Genomic DNA, 25,663 nt, shown 5'->3' with positions numbered 1-25,663 from the left:
ATACACTGTTGGTTCCATTGATTACTTTCAATGATATGAAACCTGAGACAAATATACCAAACCATGTGTGACAAGATTTAGAATGCTGGATACTTTCCTTCATATTTTGCTTATTTACTTAATATCCATGAGCAAATAATAACAACAATAACAATAATAATAATAATAATAATAATAATAATAATAATAATAATAATAATAATAATAATAATAATAATAAATAGAAACTAGTTTCATTAGCAATTTCGAAATTGGAGCTTCGACGTAAAAAGACTTGACTTTGGTATCAACTTATCAATCCAGATCCTTCAACATTTCCAGATTTTCCGCAATATCTAATCAAAGATATGCCTACAGAGCATAATCGTAAACATTTTGAAGACAGGAGGATAAAAATGTAGAACGCGAGAGGAAGAAGTATGAGTAACGAATTCATCATATAACACGATTGCTATACAAATAATTGTATTCGTGTTTGCAAATCCATGGAGCCACAGCCTATGGAGGGCTAAGGCCGACCAGTCGACTGCTGATCTCACGCTCACATTCCTCAGCAAAGGCGAACGATCATTCAACCAGCATGGTGATAAAGTGTCGAAAATGGATTTCGCTATTCACCATAGTCTCCAAATTCATCACGACGCTAGATGGATATCAGTTCCATACACAACAGTTTATGTACATTTAAATACTGCCAATAAATTACATACATACATACATACATACCTCCGGCGTGGCTCAGTCGATTAAGGCGCTTGCCTGCCGGTCTAAAGTTGCGTTCGGGTGCGAGTTCGATCCCCGCTTGGGCTGATTACCTGGTTGGTTTTTTTTCCAAGGTTTTTTCCCAACCGTAATGTGAATATAAGGTAATCTATGGCGGATCCTCGGCCCCATCTCGCCAAATATCATTTCGCTATCACCAATCTCATCGACGCTAAATAACCAAGTAGTTGATACAGCGTTGTTAAATAACCAACTAAAATTAAAAAATACATACATATACATACAATTTTTAATACTCCAATTTGTAATTCGCGTGAGTCATATTATTTTCGTCAGCAATACACAACTTTAACCTCCATGCAAGTCACAGACACTGGTTCGAATACGTACCTGCAAATGATATCAATTTGATGCCTCGTGTACTCATATAGTTTAGTTAGAGTTTCAGCGTAGTGCTGTGTACGGAAGTCTTCTGCCACTTCTCTGCCAAGAGTGTAAAGTTCGTTCATAAAGTGTACATAATTCATAGGAAGACAAACATGTTTTATATTAATGAACTGTTACCTAACTCACAAAACTTTACAATCTCACAAACAAACGTTTGAAGATACAATCACATTAGGCATCATGTAACTTGCAATGTCGAGGACCAAATGACAAACATGACAGGTAGATAGCTAATCGACTTCCGAGAAAGCAAATGAGAGTTCATTATGATTATTATTATTATTAGTATTACTATTATTATTATTATTATTATTATTATTATTATTATTATTATTAGATTAGGAATTTAACATTTCTCTTGCGATCACGGAAGTCTCTCCAATAGCTCTACTCAACTTATTTCTAAATATTTTCCTTTTCTTCCTATTTGAATTTCATTCATTCTTTTGAAAGTCGTACAATATCCATTCCTGAATATGCTTCTTCCAGGTTTCCATATATTTTCGAATTTTATAAATTACTGTATAATTCGTGATTGCATGTCCATTTCGAACTCATCTAATTTTAATATATCGATTTAGAAATTTCATCCTGAACCCTCTTAAGGTTCCTTCAATGTTAAAGATTCATAGCAAGAAAGGAGAACTGGTTCCATCTTTCTTCATGTGTTATGAATTTTTCTTCGCGATAAATGAAATTTCATTACCAGAATAAAGATTAGACTATAATTCTAATCTTAGAATGGGTCATTTAAACACTTAGAGGACGCTCAGATTTTTATTCTTGAGGTTGATTTAAATTAATGGAATAAATTTTCATATCTATTTGATTTTAAGAAATGCCGCATCCAAAATTCTAAGAGTTTGAAATTCATTTAATATTTGGTTTTCCGGTAGAATTTTGCGTTCTTATAGGATAATTGCCACGGAAAGCCGTTACCTTAATTTCACTAAATGAGCTCGTTATGTTACAATCTTTGCTAATTTATCATAAGTGGAATTCAGATTTTTTAAATGTATGTGTCGTATATTGGAGAGTAATTTCGACATCAGCAAACAGCATTATACAGAACTAAGCAGCACTTCAATGACCACAGTTGTATTACATAACTCAGTTTTCTCTACGCAACCCGCGCTGAGTACAATCAGATGACAATAAGATAACACAATACAGACATAAGACAAAAGGATTCACTCAGTCACTACGGAAGGAATTTGTATTTCCTCCTCGGTCTGGCAGCCAATAACTAGCGAGAATTTAGTGGTGACTCTGTGATTGGAATGGATTTGCTATAAATAGGGTGTGTTGGTTATGTTTCTCGTGTACTCGCTAACTCTGCCCCACAAGAGATAAAGTTCGCAGGAAATTTTTCTGGTCTAAAATTTCCTAGTTGTCCTACAGTACATTATCTTGTTAGAAAATTTAGTCTGAAAGTACCAACCAAAACATGAGAGAAATTTTGGGCACAACCAAGAGACGATCGTTGGATCATCTTCTAGACGAAGAAGACTAACGTAATTTAATTAATGTCTATCCGTTTACTGAAGGATGCACTGGAAGGAATGGTGAACGGGAGAAGAGTTCGGGACAGAAGAAGGTAATAGATGATAGACGACATTAAGATAAATGGATCATATGAGGAAACAGCAGTATTATCATGGTCCGCTCCTGCATTCGAACAGAGCATCTGTACCGGTATGTCTGTACCCGCTTGAGCTGTACTGTGTACTTATAAACCCACTCCTCCCCATCCAGCAATGTTATAAAACGTCTAATATTGTAAACTTTAATAATTAGTTAAATATTGCGATTATAAAAAAATGTAAGGACATTTTTTTCTTCCTTATGACGTGAATAATCATCAGTTAAAATAATGGCACTTATACCCCTTACACCTTGTATACATTATGTTTTCTTTTTTTCTTTCTTTTTCAGAAGATATTACGACTTACATGGAGACAAAAATATTATTGTTCTTAGTTCAGCTATTGTAATGTTATTTGTAATGGTAGGCCTCATTACACTATGTAAAACTCTTCCCACTTTTTTGTTGAAAGCGTGTAACAGCATTTCCTCGAAAATGTCAATGTAATATTTTTGTAATAACCCAACACTTATCTATACTTCGTATGTTGAAAAAATAGAAACTCTGCAAGTCCGACGTATCGAAATTTTTAAAAGGCATTTTGTTCATACGAAGTTTCGCAGAAATGAAACCAGCATACACGTAAGAAAAAGGACAAAATACAAACGGGCAGCACGTAACCGGCTTGTTTGGTATAGCTTACTTTTCTCGCTGAATTATAGAAAGGAGTCCTCGTTCACATGGCGCAGCGCTGACCTGACAAGCGCATTGCGTACCCAACACCACGCGAGGCTATGATGCAACATTACCGGCAGCAGCACCACCACCATCGCCGCCGCCGCACAGTGGGCCTGAATCGACTCAAAATGGGACAAAATTATTTTATGTCTCTATTGTTTTCTTGGATGCATAAAATTAATAGTTATTCAATAGTTTTCACTTTTTCTTTAAGTTAAAAGCACTTTCACAACATAATAGTTTTTTATTCAATATCTGATTCCTCATAATTACATTTTCATTACTGACATTTTCGTCATGAATGGCACTTTCTTCTTCTTCCTCACTAGAGTCTTTCAATAGCTGTAATCCTTCCTTCCACAGGGAGTTTTGTGTTTTTATGTGACTTTCTTGATATTTGAAATGGGAGGATCGGAAGATATGAGAAGGTTGTTGACTAACTCTGCCATTGTATTTTTACGAGAACTTTTCCTTGTGTGGGGCTCTCGATATATTATTTTAATATCTTTATTATGAGCCTCCTGAGCCTCCTCAGATAACTGTGCAATTGGAAGCAGAGCTGAGTTAATAATCTGAGACCCATGGATGAGAATTTTGTATACGCTAGCTGGGAGGTTAAACAAGGGATACTTCTGAATGAACAATTTTGCATTTTCTAGCGCATATTGATTGAAAGAATCAACCTTTAATGTCTTTTCCACTAGAAATTCCTCGAAGAACAACTGCAAAACGTATAATTAAGTCTTTATCTATTCCGGTTGTGGATATGTTAATTCGGGATTTGAGAAGAATCTTCTAGGAGTTTCCCGTTGTTTGAGGTTCCACTCTCTCCTGTCCACAAGAAGTCCCATCTCATTTGGAAAACCGACTCTGAATTTCTTCCTTTCTCCTTTTCATAAATTCGTCTGGCTGTATGATATAACAAGCTCTGTAACTTCACTTCTGCACTTATTTCTGTCAGAGTACTATCACATGGATAGCAATGCAGCTTTGCTTTTCGAACTTCATTGTACGCTGGATATAAATCTACATTTCTACATTTTGCTTGTAGTCTCAATAAAGTGTACTGGTACTTAGATAATTTCGTATCCATTATCAGGGCTAAAACGTCATGACCACTATATTTTGCAACATTTTTGCAGGAACCACTGTGCTCGTTATATGCAGTTGGAATTTTTGCCGCACGGGTTGGTGTACTTACAGCATTTTCCATTAGTTTAGCTGCTTCTTTTCACCAGAAGCCTTCAGACTTATCTGAGTAGCAAGAGCAAACGCAGCAGGATCAGCAGCTTTTCTGAGATGTTCAATTTTCCTCGTCTTGGTCTTCTGAGATGATTCAGAGAACAATTTTCTTGGATGACCAGAATGGCTATGAACATCCAGCCACATGTTCAACATGAAATTTATTACATGGGAGCAGCTTAAATTCTTGATCCAATGAACTGCCATATTTTTCTTCATATTTATTTTTCATTCTGTAGCAATTCTGCTATCTTTTATTCAAATGAACTATTTTTTTTCTTTAGTTATGAAGAAAAATCTTGTTGACAATTTTCACGTAATCCTAATTATGAAATAACAAACTCATGAACAGCTGTCTTATCATTATTATTTTGTAGCAAGACTTCCATGATTTCACGGTGTAAAAATCAGCGGTCATTTGGAATAGTAATGAATAATACTGTACGTAGGTATCTGAATTTTCGCACATTAATCAGAAAAGTGCAAGTAGCTGCAGCTGAATACGACTTTTCTGCAATCTATAGGGTCTGTTTGAATCATCGACACAAAAGTTTTCGTAACATCGAGTGACACGCACTTTATAACCCTCTTTAAATATTGAAAACTAAAATATATTAGCTTAAATTGCATTCCTCTGAGTTATCACAAATATTTACACTCTATATAAACCAATTCAAAATTACATGTAGTCCTAATAAAACCTACCCTTTGTTCTAACATTCTCAGCCATTGTTATTTCTTTATTCACGAATATGACCACGTAATACACACCACTGTCTCAAGCGCACTGCCTAGGACTGACTGGTGCGCTATCGCCTGGTTACAATAGCTCTCTTTCAAGGCTGTAGCCACAGCTGTTAAAACATGTTATCGAAGCTGCATCATGAGTTTAGTGCTCACCAGGATCCCTACTATGAGTATACACTGTCAAAAGTATTGTAAAAAAAAAAGTTCATTTTTTCAATTTTGTCCCATTTTTTACTCAGTCTGGCCCACTGTGCGCCGCCACAAAAACAGGCAATGCAACCAATGCAAAGTTTCTCATTACCATGCCCTTCTTTGAAGTAATTCGCAACACTCTACCTAAGTCATCAGCACTCAAACAGATTTCAAAAGAGTAGCAGTAGCAGTAGCAGTAGCAGGAATAATAATAATAATAATAATAATAATAATAATAATAACAATAATAATAATCTTAGTATATTTATAATAATAATAATAATATTATTATTATTATTATTATTATTATTATTATTATTATTATTATTATAAGCAAAAGAGTGATCTTAAAAGAATGGAAGTGCAAATGTCTCAGACATAAGTCAGATTAGGTTTAACTATTATATTACATCAAAAAATAAAAAAGAGGGATAAAAGTTATTAAGTAAACATAATAATGAAGAGCCCTTGTAATAAAGTATTAGGATAATGAAATAATAAAGATAGATAGGCATACAGAAATAGGACAGTATTGAGATTAGTTATATTAGCAGATTATAATTTGATAGAGGCGAATTGTAAAATAGTAACGTAAGTAGCCTATATAGTAACAATAAGCTTGACGGTTTTAAAATGCAAGACAGATGTGCATGAAACAGGAGATAAGAAGATGACATAAAATTAAAGAAGATGGACCAAACTTGAAGTAAAGTGAAAAACAATGAACTGCAAATCGAGCTTTCAGATATAACTCCTTGTAAAGCTGATTTGAATAATTTCAAGGGAAAAATTGTTCCGGGGCCGGGTATCGAACCCGGGACCTTTGGTTAATCGTACCAACGCTCTACCAACTGAGCTACTCAAGAACTCTACCAGACACCGATCCAAGTTTTCCCTCTATATCCACAGACCTCAAAGTGGGCTGACAATCGTCAAGCAACGAACATTGAGTGCACACAAACTCTGTGTGACTTAAATTGTGGTTTCCCGTTAACGAACAGTGACGTGTATTATGTAAATCGAGCTGATTTGAATAATTATTCAGCGCACTTTGAGGTCTGTGGATATAGAGGGAAAAATTGGATCGGTGTCTGGTAGAGTTCCTGGGTAGCTCAGTTGGTAGAGCTTTGGTACGTTTAACCAAAGGTCCCGAGTTCGATACCTGACCCCGGAACAATTTTTCCCTCGAAATTATTCAACAATGAACTGATGTGTAAAGGGATTAAAATTATATACGAATAGTTATGGTGAACTGGAAAATAGAAATGGCCCACATGACTATAATATAGGCCTAATGTTGACAATAAAATATATCATATATTATATTATATATCGCAGCATATAATATATCATTTATTATTATTATTATTATTACTATTATTATTATTACTATTATTATTATTATTATTATTATTATTATTATTATTATTATTATTATGCAATTTTCGATAAGCTACATTGTTCCGGACACAGGTCTCAGACTCGTTTATTCACCTTTTTTTTCGGTATGCCAACTTTATTTTCCTCGGCGTATGACAAATCGTTTATTTGAAATATGATTCGACAAATATGTCTAAGAAATAATTAGTCATCATCATCAGGTTTAGGTCCCAGGATGACTTAAGACTGTGGTAAGGTTTGTAATGGTTCGACTATATGTGACGTCACTGTAGTCAAACCACCCCGACCCTCTGTCAGGACAAACGGATCACATACGAAGTTGGAACTGTGCCATTACAGGTACCAAAACACAGCAGTGAATTTCTTATTTGTTATTTCGTACACATTCCTCAACTAGGGCATCTTTCTATCACAATGTTTCATTATTGTTTAATACGGTGAAGTAAGTTGTACAGGAAATCTGCCAACAAAAATCAATTGACGAGGTCCCTACAACGTCTACGAGTTGGTCATGTTATTTAGATGAAAAATAATAATTTTGTAGCGCTTTATGTAACATGATGGTGTCAAAATTCCTCTTAATAAACTGAATAATCCCCATTTTAGAAGGTTTCTAAAACAATACACAAACCAGGACATCCCGAATGAGACCACGTTACGCAAAACTGATTTACCTATTTGTTATGAAGAAAGGATTAATAACATTAGAAAATATATTCTAGCCAATAAAATATGCGTCTCAATTGATGGAAAGTCTGATGCAACTGGCAGGAATTTGGGTAATGTGCTTGTTGGTATTTTGTCACCAAACAACGCAAGGCATAAATTTTTACTAACTACTGATTACTGCCAAAAATGAACCATACGACAATAGGAGAGCTATTTACAACATATATGCCTCTTTTATGGCCTCGAGGTATACAATATGATGGTGTTGCTATTCGTAACCGACGCGGCTACATATATTGTGAAAGAGGCAAAATCTACAAGTTCTTATAGAAACATGATTCATGTAATCTGTCTTTCACACGGGTTCCATAGAGTAGCTGAAAATATTTGTGTGTGTTATAGTGATGTTGATAAGTTCATAGCCAACGTGAAAAAAAAATCTTTCGAAAAGCCCCTTCGAGAACAGTGAAATTCAGAAAAATGGCACCTGGAGTTTGCCTTCCCCCAAGTCCAATAAAAACAAGACGCGGTTCATAGTTAAATGTTGCGTTATATTACGCTGAACATTATAATATCACCACGAAAATAATTAATACTTCGGACAGCAAAGAGGCATCTTCCACTGATATTGTTAAATCACGAATCTCCAACAATTAATTTTTGTGTGTTCATCATTGTTCACTGTAATGTCCACATGGACAACGCAGAATGAACCTGTAAGTACGCACAAAATGCTTCAGTTTTCATATTTACCAGACTGTAGTATCGAAGCACTTGTTTATTTACTTACATTCAGTCTGTTCTCATAGCGCGCTTAAAAGAAGATTAGTGCATGCGTAAGTGCATTGATAGTTAACTCATCCAGGTCCCTAAGTCTGATAATAGACATCGGAGGCCGTATTCATAGACATTTTTAGCGCGGGCTTTCGGTGGATGATCAGCGTTTTTCGTGTTCATAAACCAGTGTTAGCGATAGGATATGATATGAATTCTGTACAAGTAACCCGTGGATAGCCGGTGCTAGCTTAGTACGCTCGTAGCGCGTGCTGCGAAATATCTATGAATAGCACCCCGGATGTTTAGAAATATGGATATTTTATTTGAATATTCATATTTAAAGGCTCGAATGTGCTCGAATCTTGAGAAATGAAGCATTCTGGTGAAGTTTGATCGTGCCTTTTTTTGCCGTTAACGTCTTTTTTGCTTTGATGTGTACTTTTTTGCCCTTTTTTTGCTTTTATATGTACCTTTTGATTTTTTATTTATATGACTACTCACTCAATAATACTGAATTTATTTCTGCGCTCGAAATTAAGGAAATTGCAGTTCTTACAGTAGCCATAGATATGGGATACACTGTTGCAATGCAGCATTGTTGTTTTGCTTACTCCGGAATCGACCTTGTCCTTCCGACTCCAGCACTGTGTTGAGAACACAAAGTACGCAGTCAGTCTAGGAGTGTCTTTGTGAGGGTACTGTTGCATGGTGAAAAAATGTCGATAGCTTCTTTATATCATCAGTGGGTAGAAGAATTTTCTGCTTTCACTACTAATGGAACGATTATTATATAGCCAGAATGGCACTGTTTAAGTATGCTCCAGTCACACCAGTATACGCCGAGATATCTTTTTCAGAATATAAACTGATTTTGTTCAATAAATGTGACAGAAGTTCGCGTGTTAATCTTGAAAAGTTGTTTATTGCGTATTGTAAGTCAATTTATGGACGTGAAGTTGTGGATACATAAGTGCAAGCGAAACAAGTACATAGAACAAAGCAACTACTTTTCCAGTTCAATTTGTTAAGTTACTAATGGTCTTATGGATGTTTACTTAATGAATTATGAGTGATTCAATATAATTTCAATGCCTTTTATTGCCCTATTTTTGTTGTTTTTAGAGCTTTTTTAGGCGCCTAAAATACCATTTTTAGTGCCTTAACTTCAGATGTCTACTGATCATCATCATCATCATCACTATCATCTACTGCTACTGCTACTGCTACACGGTTCTCAATTGTAATATAATTTCAAAATCTGATCATACATCCGCGTAAAACTTTGAAAATGCGCTTTACGGCCAGCTTCATTTCCTCAATCATGACTCTAGTTTCATCCCTTCATTTGCAATATTTGCTCATCCACAATGAAGATATTTTTCCTCGCTTCCGTTGTGGTTGGTCAGCAACAATAATCAAAACAGCTGCGTGATAGCTACATTAAGTACATCATCAAGCGTTGGCATTGCTCTTCAAACTGGATCCAAAATCGCAGGAATATGTGCGCGAATGGAAACGAGATGTGCGCAAGAGAAGATGATGTTTTAACTGGCAACTGTTGCATGCCTCTCATTATTCTTGCGCAGTTGCAAAAGTGGAAATGTGGCTTTACGCACAGGTAAACAAAACTCAAAGCATCACCTCACTCCATCTGTACTCTGTTGCACTGTAACTTCACTTCATTCTTAAGTTGCCTCGGATCCTAAACCTGCAGATAAGCAATAAAAAAAAAGAGTTCAAAGGAAAGTGTTGTTAAAGTTTCAAATGTTCAGTTGCTGTTATTCCAAGGAACTCTGCTTCGATTCGACTGTTTTCCTGGATATTATTATTACTATCATTATTGTTATTATTATTATTATTATTATTATTATTATTATTATTATTATTATTATTAAAGATCGTATTCTATCCCAAGGCGTACGGAGAAAAGGTTAGCTGCTCATAGACTACATTGGCGCGACGTCGTTTGGCGTGTGGCACAGGTACTATAAGGAACACTGGCATCTCGTTTCGCGTGCAGTTTACGTTCTATTCATAATTGAAAACTTGATCTCGAAGTTCAATCTTATGACTTATCAATTTAATATTAACATTTGTTAAATTGATAAGTCATAAAATTCAAAAAAATTATTATAGTTCATTTAACGACGCTCGCAAATGCAGAGGTTATACCAACGTCGCCGGTGTGCCGGAATTTTGTCCCGCAGGAGTTTCTTTACATGTCAGCAAATCTACTGACATGAGCCTGTCGCATTTAAACACACTTAAATGCCATCGATCTGGGTCGGGATCGAACCCGCAACCTCAAGCACAAAAGGCCAGCGCTATACTGACTACGCTACCCAGACCGAGTATGAGATTGAACATTTTAACATTATTTATTAATAACTCACTTATCTGAAAATCAAAACGTGAATTGTAAATTGTTCTCGAAGACTGTTGAAAATGCATTCTACTTATAAAGATGGATACTACGATCTTTCCTATAATTTAAATTATTTGTTCATTCGTTTATTTTTACTGGTACTGGCATAGTTAAGGCCAGGTCATAAGACTTTCTTTTCCACTTTAGTATAAAACTACATGGCAAATATAAATAATACAAAAACAATGGAATAATAATAATAATAATAATAATAATACGAGTAATGATAAGGATCAGCTCACAATTGCAATGACTGATATTATTCCCGATACTTGTGGGATGATGAGTGATTTGATAAATTTGATGTGTTTGTTTTCTAGTAGCATATTTCCTAATAACGCATTATTTTGATTTAGTTTCTTATATTTTAATATGCATTTTGAAGTTCATAGTTCAAAATTGTATGTCATATGGTGTAGGCCTTATAATATTTTGCAGGCTACCGAATACAGATTGGAAGTAATACCGGAATTAATTACTTTTCTATTGTTGCAATGTACACTCTCCGACACAAAAAATTAGCGATCTCCTGTAGCCTGAATTTCTCATAAGTCCACTTTCAGACAGAGCTTGGTTCACACGACGAGGGAAAGGATGCTTACTTTGCATCTGATTTACCGCTGGAATATATCTTTGTTCTAAATTATTTATAATACTTGATTTATAAACAGAAAGAACGACAAAGAAACAAAACAAAAGAAACACAGAGCGGAGTCTTGCACTCATACAGGCTCATACCCTCTCTTATTAGACCGTCACGTGAACCCGGGGTTTCGAAATAACAGTTACGTGCTCTTACAGTAAGAGTCATTTGAAACAATGACAATAAATTATCGGAACTCTTCCGTCGCGTAATACATTCGTTCACGTGTAAAACTACGTTCTAACGAAAGCACACGAAATTTTTCGAAGGGAACTTAGCCTATGGCTGCTGATCATTATTTGTGTCTAAGATGATTTAATATGTACCTTTGATTTGCTCCAGCCACCACTGATTACATGCAAAGTCTGCCAGATGACCATACGTCACCATGCTTGGCGGGTTATCGCAAACTCGGTGAAAGGCGTAAATACAAAATTCAGCACGGCTGATCTAAACGTAACTACCCCCTCTCCGTCGGGTAAATGTACGAACAACAGTGTTACATGAATTTCACGTAATATGTTTTTATGTAACAGGTATATGTAAATTAATTTTATTCATGTTACTGTGTTCGTGTTTAACTCATCAAACATAATGAATTTAGTTTTATTGATATATTTTGAATTTTAAGGTCATTTCAAAGGTTAGTTTAATAATATATGAAGTGTACGAAAAATACAGTTAGAACTGTACGTACATAGCCCTACATAAAACACACACACACACACCCACACTCATGCATAATATACATCCACACACAGTCCTTAGTTCACAAGCATGTCTCGCTGAATACTAGACGTCAAATTTTATTTTGGCATGCTGATAGTTACTGTACACTTCTTGGTTCGTGTGGAAAAAGCATGGGCTAAAACAAGATGCGGAGTAATCGACCTATCTGTCCGAGGAAGTTTCAAGCGGTTGGTCGATTTTCGAAAGATCGATATGATGGTCACGGCATGTAATGTCACTGACGCTATAATTACGTTCTCAGGTTCGATATTCAGCTGAAGAGGTACTTTACGACTCTCTCACTTCGACAACATTATGGCAAATACAGAATAAATGCAAAAATATTATGTCCTAAATGAGATTCGAACCTATTGTGACTTCCACGCAAAAACTGAGATGCGTCTTTGACGCAGCCTACATTATTTCGGCAATAGTGATCTAAACCACTGGTATTCAATCATTTTTAGCGTACCCCCAAAATTCATTTTTTTTTTTAACCTTCGTACCCAGAAATTGCACTGCAAGTTCATATAAGAAATAAAGAAATACTATTACTGATATTGTATGCAAAATTTATTATTATTATTATTATTATTATTATTATTATTATTATTATTATTATAAATGCAGTAGTTACTGAAGGAATGGTAATACAATGACTCATGCAAAATGTAACTGAAGCAAGGAAAAACAAAAGTTTAGATGTATATTGTAAAATAAAATATATAAACTGCAGTAATAATATAAACAGTATAATAAAATAAATACGCCAGCATTTTTGCATATACATGGTCAGTCGGAAGCGTATCCTTTGAGACAATCCTGCGTACCCCTGGGAGTATGCGTACCATACATTGAATACCACTGTTCTAGACAAACCAAACATGGCTTGGAAGGAGTGTATGGATTCGATTAGAGGCGCAGGCAAGGATTCCTCTTTTTCATCGAGACTTCCAGAACAGCTCACAGTCCATTCAACTTCCTACCAAATGATTTATCAGAATAGTTCCATCGTTACAAAAGTACGAAATCTCTCTAACACAAGTACATCACGAATATACGTTAGTTTTGAAACTACTATTGAGTGAATTCAGATACGAGACAAATAAGAACAAGTTCCACTGTGCATGTAGCGTTTATCTACGACGAGTTGAACGAGAATGTTACTACTAGCTTACAACGTCACACGCCAACGTTATCGTGAGAACCTGACATAGAACAGAAACGATTTTTCGATAGTCTAAACTTCTGTCTATCTCTTGTCAAATCATAAACATTTCTTTCTTTTCGACTTTCTAACCACTTCTTATATGTTATTGACTTTATGTTCGATAACTTCCGGCTTTAATATCTCATAGGGAAAACAAAATTTGGTGTAAATTCAAGTTATGGGTTCCCAACAGTATGGAGCCCTTTTCTCCAGCGTAAAAATAAAACGGAATTTAATTAATATATCTTTATTGTGCCGACAATGATATACTGTACGTAAAGGACGTTTTTTTCTTTATAAGATGTACTGTGTTGTCTCACAAGGAGAGACAAAGGGTTCCGGATACCGATTTTATTAAACCTTCATGAAGTCAATCTATATAAATGAAAAAAACAGTACCCATCCGAAAATCCCGTCGAATGGGACTTAATTTTCGAGACAACGGCCTCTGAATTTTCTTATAGTCCTCATAAGACTAGAGAAAGGAGGTGTTCTTAAAAACAGTCCTGTAGCTATGGAACTGAAATTCGTAAGGTTCATAGTTCCAGCCCACTTTTCGAAATAATGTTTTCATTCTATACTGTGAGTACACACAAACTTCAACATCAACAGAAGACAAGTTTATCCTAAGAAGAATTGTTACAATTTAAGAGAAAATTGCAAGTTGTGCAGAAAACTTGTTTGAATAAGAAAATTATATATTATAGAGAGTAATGAAATACGTGACAATGGAGCATACTTTCATGTCGTCCGTATATCTTGTTTATCATCCTTTTCATTAGCACAGGTTCCTAATTGCACACCACTCGTCGAAGTTTTATCTTTAACGTGTCCTTGACTTACTGTCACCACTCTTCTTAACTGCTGCTTTGCTTATCACAGAAGCAGAAGTCCTTAGAATTTTTCTCTTATTTATACAGAATCTGTTGGAATGGCCTGTTCGAAAAAAGGCCCTGAAACTCGTCCTTCTAATGCAGTCTTGTAATTTAATGAAAAAAGAAATGAAAATAAAGACTATTTTAAAAAATAACATAAAACGCACGGTAACAGATGTAGTCGAACCACCAACCTTCCGATTACTAATCTTCACACTTTATTCACAACACTACTTGACCGACATAGCTGCGCCTCCTTACTTCAAAGGGCTATAAGGAAATTAAAAAAACTAATATCTAAAAAATTAAGGCCCATTCGACAGGATTTTCGAATGGGCATTGATTTTCCATCTATTTTACGTGTAGATTGATCGGTATCCGAAACATTGTGGACTCCCCTAGTCAGTTTGAGGCTGGGCGTCATATCGACCATAACAACACCTCACAGTGCGTCCGTATAGTGAAAGTCGATATTTGACTAAATCCAGCTAAGCTTATAAAACCGACAGAGTTAGAATTTTTAGTGTACGCTTTCTTTCAATGGTATAGTTCAGGGGCGCCCAAACTTTCTACCATGAGGGACCAATAATTACTCTATTGATTGACCTCGAGCCACATTACAGTGTACTTAATATTTAAAAAACACATGTAATATTTTGTTCATATTACTTAAAACAGATTATAATGAAATTAATTAATTTTATAAAATTTGGAATACTTAATTTTAAAAAATTCTTAAATGAAAGGGCACGCATAATTACTCACTTAATGAGACGTGTGGAACTAGTGTTTTGAAGATAATAAATTGTCGATATCCAGTCTCTGCTCGGTGGTGCTCAGAAGTAACACGTCGTCATTTAAGCTAGATCTTAATCTTAATTTCTGAATTTTAATTTTCGAAAATGTTTGTTCACATACATATGTTGAAGAAAACATGGAGATCAAACGCCGAGCTTGCTTCTTCACGTTCGTTTTCCTTGAATTCGCCAAAATCATAAGAGTGTTTAGTCTGGTAATGTCTTTTAATATTATTTTCCATCATTAAAGCTATGACATCGTTGCAAATAACACAAATTACTTCGTTTCCATACGCTTTCACAAAATAATTACTGAGCCAAGTTTCATTATACTTTCTACATTACTTTCGACTTTGTGTCGTTTCGAAAACATTTTGCAACCTGACACCACACTACCCCATCAACGGTGGAGCAGTGAAGAAGAATGTCAATGGAAGTTGTAGAGTTGATAGATAACGGAATGCAAGAGATGAATGACCTACTCTTGTGTGATTGACCGGCCTGCCTTAAGATAGGGGTGGCCTTGCAATGTCTGCTAATCCTCAAACTCCAGTTACAGGATCGCATTCGGTAAGTTCCTGGTATATAGCCTATTCAATGAAAAGAATGCGATAGTCTTCATTTTCCAGGAAGTAACGGTTACAGCCTTCAAACTTTCGAGTCATGGTCAAAACATATTATGCTGCTGGAAATTGAACTTTATAAAGATGTTTAAAATTAAAGAATTAATATTCAGATCATGGCGGGCCATTGAAACGATCATGGTGGACCGTAGTTTGGGCGACCCGGAATGCAAAGGAACGCCGTCCCCAAAAATAAAATGTATGCATGTCGAAAACATGAGATTGCCAAACTTGAAATCCCCTACGAGTCCATTTGGTGATTGTTACTTTGATAAGGCGAGTTCCTGCACGCATTTTTTTTTCAACTAAATCACCGCCTACTTTATTTACATATTGTTATCAAATCATTACTAAGACTTTTGAAATAAATTAAACAAACAAACTGAATTAATTTAATCAATGACTAAGCAACTCGCACGAACAAGTTTCAATTTAGAATACTCTCTTCCATCAGCAGGCTAATTGTGTGCAACAATACCTATTTTTTATGACTGAGGTTTTCTTGGCAAATATTCTATGGATATGCTTCAGCTCTATGCTAGTTTGTACTCGTAAATAATTAATATTGTTCCTTTTCCTGCCATGGAAGCTTTTATAAACGCATGCTTTCAACTATTCAAACAGAACAAAGAATGCACAATCGTCATGTGACAGCGAATAAAATAACTATGGGAGATTATGATGAAGTAAAAATTTGCAGACTGCAAAAATATGTGTTTCAGGGTTACCATATTGTGTGATGTAAAAAAGAAGGCACCCATAAAAATTTGTTTTAATGTTTACTTCCTAAGATCAATAACAAAAAAATATTCCATGCACTTTTAATATCAAAGTGTAACCACATGAAAATAACTTTTCATTTTACTTCAGTCATTCACTGCGCCCATGAATACTTCTCAGGTCATCCAATTTTTTTTAACAGGTCTGGGCACTTCTTTGTGTGTGAATGAAAATGTTCACAAATCATGTTTTTAAAGTTACACTGAACTGTTAAAATACCCTTCACAGATTCTGGTATCATTCTATTCCGTTCCTTTGTTCATTGGCTTTGCATGAGGGAAAACACACACTCAACATTCCGAATGTGTGCTGGAATTGAGAAACAAAACTGAACTAACTTCAAGAGCTCAGGGTGATTTTTAGCACTATTTTCCACATTGAAATAACTCGACCATTTTTCATGAGAGAACAAAGAGGAGAATTCAGAATTAGTTTAATTTTGTTTCACATCTATTTTCTGACTGTCGAAATCATTAATCCTTACACCTCTCTCCCGACAACGTACATTTCTGCAATTCTGCACCTAGAGCGCAATTTATCCAATCGCTGCGCTGTCTCTCCTCATGACATACCGTTAACTTCACTATGCTACACCAGAACCTTCAGTGGTGATAGATTATTTTTTTACTGCCATTCATAAAATGTCCAAATACATAAATAACGCATGGGTACCTGAAAGCTAACGTGTGGTTAACACAAAGAACTCAATAGAAACTATTCAAGGGAAGATATACCTGTTATCTGATGAAATTGTGATCAATTCTCCAGAACTGTCATTCCCGCAAATCGAAATCCTGAGACCGCTTTCATGCGGAGTGGAGCCACCGTCTTGCTAGAGTCCCATCTCCTAAACGACAGATCTGCAGACCAAGACCACCTGAATAATTAATCTCAGTATGACGTACTTCGCGTGATACAGCAGTCATTAAAGCGACTGGACCGTCAGGTTCTATTCTCGGCACCAGCGTCGGAATTTATTCCCTTTACGACTACGATAAATTTAGAACATTAATTTTCTTTCGATTGGAGAAAAATACGAAACCAGTAACTTATTCCCATATGTTCTCAGGTCGAACTCCAAGCTGCGTGTACGGCGCTTCGACATACACATAGGCCTACACGTCTAATACGCTACAGATTATTAATTATTCCTGTGTTTGAGGTCTCTGTCCGTTCATCCATATCAGTAAACTAATTAAAATAATAGGTAAATAAATAGTAATTCCACTGTTGTTCGAGCGGTAGCGTTTTAAAATACAAATCCATCAGACCCGGCTTCAATTCCAGTCTGAGCAGCGTGCATTTATTTTCTTCCTATATAGGCGTGTCCTGTCTTCAAATGTTTTGCTTCGAGCAGCACAAAACAGTTTGCCGCAGTGTGGGACTAAAGTACTGGCCTTGCACTATGCGGAACACATTGTCAAAACACCTCCATATTTCTCATTATCCCTCATAACAGTGACGACGGAATGGATGGAGGGACCCAATTCTTGAAGGACGATCATCGAATAAGAAAATATAGGTTTGGTTAAGAGAGATCACTATCGTGTGTGTGTATGTGTGTGTATCTAATGCCTACCCACTTCACTTGCGTGATTCGGGTTCCGCATATTGCGGCTAGGATGGCAAGACTGTGACCCATTTTCAATTTGTACACCACTTCGGCGGGCCATGCTATACATTATGTCGTATCTCTGAAGAGTTATGTCGTGTACTAAGGTGAATGTATGTGTAAGTGTAGTGTAGGGAATGGGTGAGGATGATGATGGTGAGAGAGGGAGAAGGAGATACCCGGTGCCGGCACGTAGCTTACTCCTGTCGAATAGCGCCAAGGGGGTCGCCAGGCTTAACGTCCCCATCCGACGGACGAATCACTATTAACAATGACATATACCTTCTCTTCATATGCACTGCGAAGAGATTTGGGATTTAACCCAGGTATATTGGTGCACAATTTAGTGATCAGAAGTTGTGCACCGTCACCTCTCCTAGTCACGAGGCAGAAAGTTTACATGAAAATCTCTGACCCCTCCGGGAATCGAACCGCCAGCTAGTATGGAAGCAGAAGCGCTACCACAGAGCTAACAAGGAGGACAATCACTATCTTGTTAACTCGTGAAAAAGATAAAACACCAACTGATATGAAATAAACTAGAACATAGCCAAACGGTGGTGGTGGTGGTGGTGGTGGTGGTAGAGACGGTGTGATGGCAATGATTGTGGCGATGGTGTCAGAGACGTATGTTCGTAGTTTCACGTTTTCGATCTAGCTTAAACCGATCTTGGGAATTCAAACTGTGATGACTCCAATGTCGTGTCATAGGTCATCTTATGTTTTTCGATTTACGGTATAGCAGCTCTAACCTAAATTATTAGCCTTGCCATATTCTACATGCAATATGTTTGCGTGAGAGATTTGAAGGAATTCGTGACAATTTATCGAAGGTTAATGATTGTCACAAATACTTAATATCGTGCTTGTTTTCATAGTAATGAATGCTATTAGCTTTATAGTTTATGTCAATGGTCAAACTATTGCAATTCGAAACAGAATATAATTTCATCTGCGCCTTGTGCAGGCACAGATTTCATCATGTAGGATGCCCTATGAGATTAAACGATCGAAAAATGACGCATACCTACCCATATCTGTCATCATTTCTCCAATAGGACTAACTCTGTTATTGAAACGCAAAATAAAGCCTCTATAACAACAGCATATTCCAATAACACATTTCTCAACTTTCACAGTAACACAAAACTTACTGACAGAACGTGCTTTAATTATAAAAGTATTTCTTTTAGATTTCCGCTGTCTTAACTAGTCATTTGGTATTTCGAAAGAGAAAAGAACAGTGACATACATACATTTATCTTATTCATCCATAAGATTTTAGAACATTTCATCACAATTATTATCTTCTTCGCTGAAATAATCTGAATTAATTTAGTGAACTTCGTTACTGTTATTAGCGTTATAAAATTATTGCACTTTGTTTGGGTGAAGAATATGGTATAGTTAATAAAAATGTTACCATTTTATCTCACGTATGTTTGCGCCCTTTTCAAGAAATGTTACGGTTTTAGTTGAAGTATCATCACAGGCTGACATAATTTCCGACTTTTATAACAATCACACAATTAAAATATCTGAGGTGTAATGTTAAAATAAAGTTCAAGTAAAATGCAGTCCCTTAAGAGGTGTTGGGTTGGCACTGGCAGTAAATCTGGCAAAGTATGGTTGCGTATGAGGCTGCGGGATAGACATTTTCCAAGTAGGCCTACTTTCGTTATCCTCTAATTAGAATTAGAATTATAATTATAATTCTACCTACTTAAGCAGTATTAAAGCAGAATTAAACCTACGAGGAAAAAAGATCTCATGGTGTCAGACTAAAACACAAACAGAAAAAACATATACTGTAGTTTTCCTTCTACTCATCACCATACAGCCATAGACTATCACCGACTCTCATTAGCTTCTATAGTTGAAAGGCGTTATGAAATGGTTAATTTTATAAGTTACACAGTCAAAATTAAATCAAGAACACTTAAATCCGCAAGTGACAACAGAATACCACAGCAAATCAAAATAGCCTAGAGTTTGTAATGGAAGAAAGGCTTACGGAGAAAATACCATAGAAAGGACCACTGCTTATATTATTATATTATAATATTGAAAAAATCTAATACTGGTAAGCATAGATAATGGGCCAAGTTACATAATAACAGAACAATTTGGTAAAAAGGTAATTTGTCAAGCAGCGAAGAATCTACGTTACATTTACTGTAGGCCCTATGTGTTTTAAGCGTTTCGGAACAATTTCATTCTTTTACTATATTAAAAATGATATTCTTGTTTCTAGTTAATTTCTTGAACTTTCATTCAAATGACATATACAGGGCATTCGTCAGGTAGTTTAAATGCCATCGGTCTGTTGCGTATTATGGACAGATAACACAGGCTGAATGGATGTAAAGGTTATAGCAATAATATACAGCTAACTTCCATTCAGTGCAGTTAATTTTCTCAATACAAAACATATTACAACAGCTAATCTCAGTTTTGATACGTATATTATGAAGAAATCGCACAGAAAGAAGAGTCGTGATATATTTCCAGAAGTCTACAGTTACAGTAGTTATTGTAAGGTGAGCCAATAAATTACATATGTAAGTCGCGAGATTTTACTGCTGAAAGCTGACATGCTGAAACATCGCTAAGCGGACTGCTACCTACCCATGTCACTTTTCGAATGAGAACGGCGCCGAACTATGCGTACACCAGTTATAATTGAAATTATTTACTATGCGCACAATCAGGAAAATAAATTTCAGTTTTTTGAACAGCCATCTATCTGTAGTATGTGGAACTCGAATCACGTTAAGTGAAGTGGATAGGCATTAGGAGACAGATAGACAGACAGACGCACACACACATACATACACAGTTTTTTGAACCGCACAAAAAAGTTTCTTATAATCCCAGAAATTTAGATATGACTTCACTATAAAGTTAAGTAGACGTATTCAATTAATTTTCGCAAACTCACATAAAATGCCTATTCGTGAATTGTGTTTAATTCTAATGTTATTTTGTTATTTACAAAAATCGATTGTAGAAACAATGAAAAGATACTACTGCTTTATAAAAGGATTTAATATCATTTAACCAGTCGGACTGCGAAAGGAGACTGTTACGAGTTTAAAGTAGGTGGAAAATTACAGCCCGACATGATATAAGAATATTCAATAGTGCCTGTCAATCGTTTAGATAAGATCGACTCGAATAATTCTGATATCCTACTAGTCTATCCTTCTAAGTTATTTTTCGCAAGAAACGATTTCGTAGAGTACATTTGCGACTTATTCTAAAAAAAAAGTAGAGTTTTCATATGTAGAAAAATGCACTGCTTTATATTTTCTGTAACATTTATTGGCTCACCTTATAATAACTACTGTAACTGTCGACTTCTGGAAATATAGCACGACTCTTCTTTCTGAACGATTTCGTATCCGTGAAGAGTTATGTCGTGTACTAAGGTTAGTGTATGTGTAAGTGTTCGTCTAAGTGTAGTGTAGGGAATGGGTGAGGATTATGATGGTGAGGAAGGGAGAAGGGGATATCCGGTGCCGGAACGTAGCCTACTCCTGTCGAATAGCACCAAGGAGGTCGCCAGGCTTAACGTCTCCATCCGACGGACAACTGAGATTAGCTGTTCTAATATGAAATTATTCATTTATGGTTAAGTTCATTTTACAATGCGATTCATGAAGGTATCTTTAAGCCTTAAAGTTTCTGTCTGCAAGAATTTCTAATTTAAGAAATAATTCTATATCAATATTTTTATAGAAAACGTAGTAACATTCTTACTCTATTTACGAAACGGCTAGAAATACATATTTTAAAAGCCAATCATATAGATGTTTATTTAAATAGGCCCTATGTTTTTGACTGAATTCATAATGTATGTAATTATTAATATTTATAGCAAAAAAAACTCTCTTTGAAAATTAGGGCTGCGTACAATTCAATTTGTCGCACTTTTATACGGGGTGCATAAAACACATTCTACTAACTGTGAGGGATCATAAAGGAGACCAAAATAGACAATTTCAAACCGGAAAGTAGAGGTCGAAAACACTAGTTATTTCTCTATTGGCTTAAATTCCTAAATGTCAATGACTATTATTATTATTATTATTATTATTATTATTATTATTATTATTATTATTATTATTATTATTGGTGGCAGTTTTCAGCTTTCGAGTAGACATATAGTATACTGATAAGTATATTATTATATTGAAATAAAAGTTCTTGAGTACAGTTCATTACTGCACTGGTTTGAAAACATTCCATTAATCATAAGGAGAATGGCTCAACGTTTCCAGCTTTAACATCTGTTAAAGGCATCTGTTAGACCTACGAAGAGACTGCCGGAGTCACTCAAAGAAACCACGTTCAAGCTGGTGATGACCTCAAAACTATGTCCTTGGATAAAAGGAAAACATGTGTTGTATTAAACGCTTCAAATTTTGAAATGTAAATAGTAACAAGTTCAGTTCTCTGGTGAGAGAGGCATGATTCTAAGCAGTATGTTCAAACGAATATCACCACAAGGATAAGAGTCTTCTGCATTAGAGGAACACAAATTATGAACAATTGCCTGTCTGTAATGCGTTACATCATCAAATTTAGACCCCTCAAGTAACTAAGCACTTTCGACCCTTACTTTCTTACATATCTGAAATTGTTCATTTCGGTCTGCTCTATCATCCTTCAAAGTATGCAAACGTCGCTTTCCCGCACCCTGTATAAGAATATGCAACTTCATGTTTTTTATCAAATAAAAATCATTCACATTTGATATAATTGTTACTTTGCGTGCATCATTTCCTGACTCGTAGATCCTGAATATAAACAAATTCAGTCTGATAATTTAGGGGAAAATACTGTACAAGATTCAGAAATAAAGAGAAGACAGGCGGAACGCCGAGAACAGCTTTTAGACATAAAATATGTTTTTAAAATGTTTATATGTTTAACTCCTAATATAGGTTATTTGCAGCATTAAGTACTCACTATTCATATTCCGCATACGCCTAATGAGCAAGTAGGATATGGTTCTCGGTGTGCTAGTGGTTACCATGATTGGCACTGGATCTAAGCTTCGTGGGTTCAAACACGACCGAATACAATGGTTTTTAAGGGCAATAAATATCCTTGAAAAGACTTCCAACGGAAGAAAAAGAGAGTTAGGAGGTTTTACGGTACGTAAAAGAACACTGAATCTAGAACAGGGCTGCACAAGGTTTGCTCTCTCCGAGCCGGCTCACAGCTCATGAGCGGAGTGCAGATATTAGCTGCGCTCTGTAGGCCTATAAGGGTGAATTGGAAGAAGGGGTAATCTCGTACAAAATGTACACAAAAGTACTAGTACGAGTGTTTACAAAACTATCTTGGACTATCATTAATTAATAAAAAAAAATATTTATTTTACAGAAATAATAGAAATTCTATAGCTACCTAAATGTACAATATCATTTTGTTATATTTTTATTTATCAGTACATGAAAACGGGGTTTTATACTGTTGACAGCTAAAAGGAACAGTACTGATCGTAATGAAACATCAATTACAGATGTTCGATGCCTGCCTTTATTACAGTTTATTATAGAAAACAGTTGATCACAAAATATAAATGTTGAGCCAAACATAGCAATCATTTTCACAGCCAGCCTGTGTAGTCGTGGATGTTATTCCTGAGGTTTAGTCTTGTAAAACTCAACCAGGCTAGTAGTATTATTCAAACGATCTTTAGCCCATAGGTCCCATTGAAGATCAATAAGTTCGAGCTGTAAATCGTTAAATGTTAAATGTTATGTTTTATTTAATGACGCTTGCAACTGCCGAGGTTATATCAGCGTTGCCCGTGTGCCGGAATTTTGTCCCGCAGGAGTTCATTTACTGTACATGCCAGTAAATCTACTGACATGAGCCTGTCGCATTTAAGCACACTTAAATGCCATCGACCTGGCTCGGAATCGAACCTCGGGCATAGGTCAGTGCTATACCAACTGCGCCAACCAGGCCGACATGTAAATTGTATGACACTGTTTCAACTAGTGTTGAAGGAATTTATTATGATAACTTTAAACTTCTTTCCAATTAAGACAAGATCTTGGAACCTAGAATTAAATTCATTTTGAATTTCAATTTATATTTGCACATAATTGTTTAACATGGCTTCATCACGAGCAGTTTCTGTCGTTTCTAAACTGAGCCATATTACCTTCCCGAAACTGACTTACGAAAAGTGTAAGTTTACGACTGAAATTACATAATTAATTCAACATATCAACAATGAGCTGGTCTTTTCCCTGAAGTGAGATATTTAAATTGTTGAAGGTTAATAAATTCTAACGTACTCTACCTCATGTAATAATGCAACTTTCGACTCCTGAACCTTTTTACTGGTATCTTCACCAACAAAACCATCGTATCTCTATGTGTGGACTAGTAATAACGCATTATATTAAGTTCTCCTCTTTCTTTCAAACTTTTGTGGCAGATAAGTATTGACTCCAGCTGCTATGAAAAAATAAGCATTTTTCCATGCAATATTGAAAGAATTTGTCTGATGATCACTTTTCCATCTTTTAGATTCCTTCATTATGTAGCCGTAGATAGGCAAAGTGAAAAAGCTACTGATAATACACACTACACCAGAGAGTTGCGTGGACTATCCTCTACCTATAGCAGGCATAGGCCTACGTCATTCCGACGCAACTTTCCGGCGAGCTGTTAGACGACTCTCCCGCTCCGAAGGAGCGACCGCGCTCAATGAGCGCCGTTTGTGCAAGTCTGATCTAGAATTAGAGAGCTAAAGGCAAATATGCCAGCAAATTCTAGCCTACGTCAAAAATGTATTTATATTGTAAGTAGCACATTAGGCCTATATGGGGGGACTGATTTGGCTTCAGTTTGTCTCAACTTAATCCTATAATCCATTCATCCATCTTAATGAAATTAAAAGGAACTGAATGTTTCAATTAAGCTACTTTACATTATATGCATGATCTCTATTATTTTAATGTATATCAAGTGTGTATGAATGAACGTAAACCAACTAATTAGCAAGGATTTGAATCCAGCTTCATGTTAGATTGTCGAGACCTTTAAATCAGATGTTATCGCTTGGTCAACGTAACTCTCATAAAATGGAATTCGCTGCTTAAACTCGTGGAAATCCCATAAAATGATATGACATCACTAGTTATTTGTACTTGTTTGAGGAAGAATGCCTAGAGGAAAAGTTGGTATCAGTACATTTCCGTACATTTCCGAAACTAGGCAAACGTCCGTTAAAATTATACAGCCGCAACTATACCACGAAAGTAGGAACTACGAGTTCATTACAACCGACTACAACACAATTCCATTGATGTAACAATCCAAGAAAGGTAAGTCTTTCACTGCAAACCCAGCATTCTCCAATCTTTCCTATTTTCTCTTTCATCTTAGTCTCCACATATGATCCATGTATCTTAATGCTG

General features: G+C 35.8%; 1 protein-coding gene across 4 annotated transcripts in view; it reads right to left on the bottom strand.

Moving 5' to 3' along the window:
- The window catches only part of RhoBTB (Rho-related BTB domain containing), a 596,656-nt gene that overhangs the window by 332,851 nt on the left and 238,142 nt on the right, over window positions 1-25,663 (bottom strand). The window contains exon 1 of one of the 4 annotated variants that reach the window (XM_069818205.1): window positions 17,338-17,466. The exons of the other annotated variants lie outside the window; for them this stretch is intronic. The gene's annotated coding sequence lies outside the window, so the exon portion shown is untranslated. Of the gene's footprint in view, window positions 1-17,337; window positions 17,467-25,663 lie in introns of those variants that run through there. 4 annotated transcript variants of the gene reach the window in all.

The sequence above is a fragment of the Periplaneta americana genome, chromosome 2 (assembly GCF_040183065.1).
Source record: "Periplaneta americana isolate PAMFEO1 chromosome 2, P.americana_PAMFEO1_priV1, whole genome shotgun sequence".
Classification (NCBI taxonomy): domain Eukaryota; kingdom Metazoa; phylum Arthropoda; class Insecta; order Blattodea; family Blattidae; genus Periplaneta; species Periplaneta americana.
The sequence above is the reverse complement of the archived record's forward strand: the minus strand, read 5'-3'. Positions and strand labels throughout refer to the sequence as shown.